Below are 4,461 nucleotides of genomic sequence, written 5' to 3' on the forward strand. Positions count from 1 at the left end.
TATTAGCTGTGGGTTTGTCACATATGGGCTTTATTATGTGGAGGTACTTTCCTTCTACACCCATTTTATTCAGAGATTTTATCATAAATGGATGCTGTATATTGTCAAATGTTTTCTCTGCATTTATTGAGATGATCATGTGATTTTTATTCTACATTTCGTTAATGTGGTGTATCATGTCGATTAATTTGTGGATGTTGAACCATCCCTTCATCCCTGGAATAAATCCCACTCAATCATGGTGTGTGATCTTTTTAATGTTTTGTTGCATCCGATTTGCTAGTATTTTATTGAGGATTTTTGCATTGATGTTCATCAGTGATATTAGCATGTAATTTTCTTTTTTTGTGCTGTCCTTGTCTAGTTTTTGTATTAGGATAATGTTGGTCCTGTAGAATGGGTTAGGAAGCTTCCCCTCATCTCCAATTTTTTGGAAGAGTTTGAGAAGGATAGATATTAAGTCTTCTTTGAACGTTTGGTAGAATACATCAGGAGAGCTGCCTGGTCCTGGATTTTTATTTTTTGGGAGGTTTTTGATTACTGTTTTGATCTTCTTACTGGCAATTGGTCTATTCAAATTCTCTATTTCTTCTTCTTCTTCTTTTTTCTTTTTTGAGGAAGATTAGCCCTGAGCTAACTACTGCCAGTCCTCCTCTTTTTTGATGAGGAAGCCTGGCCCTGAGCCAACATCTGTGCCCTTATTCCTCTACTTTATATGTGGGATGCCTACCACAGCATGGTGTGCCAATTGGTGCCATGTCTGCACCCAGGAACTGAACCGGTGAACCCAGGGCTGCCGAGAAGTGGAATGTGTGAACTTAACCGCTGCGCCACCAGGCCGGCCCCTCTATTTCTTCTTGATTCAGTTTTGGAAGGTTGTATGATTCTAAGAATTTATCCATTTTTTTCTAGATTATCCAATTTGTTGGCATATAGCTTTTTGTAACTTTCTCTCGTGATCTTTTGTATTTCTGAGGTATCTGTTATAATTTTTCCTCTTTCATTTCTGATTTTATTTATTTGTGCTATCTCTCATTTTTCTTGGTGAGTCTAGCTAAAGGTTTGTCAATTTTATTTATTTTTTCAAAGAAGCAGCTCTTAGTTTCATTGATTTTTTCTACTGTTTTTTTTAGTCTCTATTTCATGTATTTCTGCAGTGATTCTTATTATTTCCTTCCTTCTACTGATTTTGAGCTTTGTTTGTTCTTCTTTTTCCAGTTCCTTTAGGTGCACTGTTACATTATTTATTTGAGATTTTTCTTGCTTGTTGAGGTAGGCCTGTATTGCTATAAACTTCCCTCGTAGAACTGATTTGCTATATCCCATATATTTTGGCATGTTGTATTTTTGTTTTCATTTGTCTCCAGGTATTTTTTGATTTCCCCTCTGACCCAATAGTTGTTCAGTAGCATTTTGTTTAATCTCCACATATTTGTGAAGTTTTCCAATTTTCTTCCTGTAGTGGATTTCTAGCCCCATTGTGGTCAGAAAAGATGCTTCGTATTAATACAATCTTCTTAAACTTATTGAGACTTGTTTTGTGGCCTAATATGTGATCAATCCTGGAGAATGTTCCATGTGCATTCGAAAAGAATGTGTATTCTGCAGTTTTGGGATGGAATGTTCTGTATATATCTACTAAGTCCATCTGGTCTAATGTGTCATTTAAGGCCAATGTTTCCTTATTGATCTTCTGTTTGCATATTCTATCCATTGATGTAAGTGCAGTGTTAAAATCCCCTACTAGTATTGTGCTACTGTCTATTTTCTCCCATTATGTCTGTTAATAATTGCTTTATGTATTTAGGTGCTCCTATGTTGAGTGCATAGGTATTTACAAGTGTTATATCCTCTTGTTTTGTTGTTCCCTTTGTCATTATGTATTGCCCTTCTTCATCTCCTATAACAGTTTTTGTTTTAAAGTCTATTTTGTGTGATATAAGTATTGCTACTACAGCTTTCTTTTCATTGTCATTTGTATGGAATAGCTATTTCTATCCCTTCACTTTAAATTTCTCAGTGTCTTTAGGTCTTAAGTGTGTCTCTTGTATGAAGCATACATATGGGTCTTCTTTTTTTGAATCCAATCAGCTACCATATGTCTTTCTTTTTTTTTTTAAGATTTTATTTTTCCTTTCTCCCCCAAAAGCCCCCCAGTACAAAGTTGTGTATTTTTAGTTGTGGGTCCTTCTAGTTGTGGCATGTGGGATGCCGCCTCAGCATGGCTTGATGAGTGGTGCCGTGTCCGTGCCCAGGATCCAAACTGGCAAAAGCCTGGGCCGCCAAAGTGGAGCACATGAACTTAACCACTCAGCCACAGGGCCAGCCCCAACCCTATGTCTTTTGATTGGAGCATTTAGTCCATTGACATTTAAAGTGGCTATTGATAAGTATGTACTCATTGCCATTTTGTTACCTTTTTTGGGGGTGTCTTAGTAGTTCTTCTTTGTCCCTTTCTTCTTCTCTTCCTTCCCTTGTGGTTTGATGGCTTTCTTTAGTATTATGTTTGGGTTCCTTTCTCTTATTTTGTGTATTTATTATAGGTTTCTGGTTTGTGATTACCATGAGGTTCATATATAATAACCTATGTATGCAGCAATCTATATTAAGTTGATGGCCTCTTAAATTTGACCACTTGCTTAAAGTTCTACTCTTGCTCCCCTCCTCCCACATTTTATGTTTTTTATATGTTTAGCCTCTTTTTTGTGCATGTGTACCCATTTCCCTCTTATCATGTAAATTGATAATTTTATTACTTTTGTCATTTGACCTTCGTATTAGCTTCATAGGTAGTCAATCTGCTACCTTTACTGTATATTTGCCTTTACCAGTGATTTTATTGTTTTGTTTTGTTTAATAATTTTCTTATTCCTATTTGTGGTCTTTTCTTTTCCACTTAAATAAGTCCCTTTAGCATATCCTGTAAGACTGGTTATTGGTGATAAACTCCTTTAAGTTTTGCTTGTCTGAGAAACTCTTTATCTCTCCTCCCATTCTGAATGATAATCTTGCTGGGTAGCATATTCTTGGCTGTAGTCATTTTGCTTTCAGTACTTTAAATATATTGTGCCACTCCCTTTTAGCATGTAAAGTTTCTGCTGAGAAGTCAACTGACAGCCTTATGGGGTTTCCTTTGTATGTAACTTGTTGCCTTTGTCCTGCAGCTTTTACGATTCTCTCTTTAATTCTTGACATTTTAATTATAATGTGTCTTAGTGTGGGCCTCTTTGGGTTCATCTTGTTTGGTGCTCTCTGTGCTTTCTGTACCTGGATGTCTGTTTCCTTTCTTAGGTTAGGAAAGTTTTCAGCTACTATATTTTTGAATAGATTCTCTCCCCCTTTGTCTCTCTCTTCTCCTTTTGGGATGAATGTTAGTGCACTTGATGTTGTCCCACAGGTCCCTTAGACTGTCCTCATCCTTTTTAATTCTTTTTTATTTTTTCTATTCAGTTCAGGTGATTTCCTCTCACCTTTCATCCAGCTCGCTGATCAATTCTTCAGTATCATCTACTCTGCTATTGATTCGCTCTGGTGAATTTTTCATTTCCAGTATCATATTCTTCAGTGATTCTTTTTTATATTTTCCAATTCTTTGTTGAAGTTCTCACTGTTTTCATCCATTCTTCTCCCAAGATCAGTGAGCATCCTTATGACTATTAACTTGTACTCTTTATCAGGTAGATTGTTTATCTCTTTCATTTAGTTCTTTTTCTGAGTATTTGTCCTGTTCCCTCATTTGGAACATATTCCTTTGTCTCCTCATTTTTCCTCTTTCTCTGTGCTTATATCTAGTATTAGGTAGATCAGCTACATCTCCCAATCTTGGATAAGTAGCCTTATGTAAGAGATGGCTTATGAGGCCCAGCACTGTTCTTCCCTTTCATCACCAGGTCCAAATGTGCCAGGAGTGTCCCCTGTGTGGGCTACGTGTGTCCTTCTGTTGTGACAGGGAGGCTCTTGCTGCAGGTCCACAGGGACGCTAGGCTGTCCCCCTCATCAGCTGGTTGTAAAGCTGTGCTGTGTGTAGCTGCTATGGTCCCTTAAGTCACTTTATCAGGCAGGGGGAGCCCCAGCACAGTTGGCTGCAAGGTCTAATAGCACATTCCTGCTGCAGTTTTTCTGTTAAGTGAGTAGGCCCCCAGTGTGGCTGGTTGCTAGGCTCAGGGGCTTATAATTGCTGTAGGCATCCAGCCTGTGAGGCCATGGTCAGCTATCTCAGTAGTGCAGCTGGGTGGGGCTGGCCCCAGGCGTGACAGCACACAATTGTTTCAGACGTTGGAAGGTTGGGCCAATCCTCTACGTAGCTGTTTGAGAAGCACAAGTCTGCTGCAGCCAATAAGCCCGACTGCCTACTTAGCATATTCTCTAACTACAGTAAAATTAAGCCAGAAATCAATAACTAGAAATCCCCAAATGTGTTTTATATTAAGTAATATGCTTCTAAATAACCCATAGGTCAAA

This window comes from Equus caballus, chromosome 1 (assembly GCF_041296265.1).
Source record: "Equus caballus isolate H_3958 breed thoroughbred chromosome 1, TB-T2T, whole genome shotgun sequence".
NCBI lineage: Eukaryota > Metazoa > Chordata > Mammalia > Perissodactyla > Equidae > Equus > Equus caballus.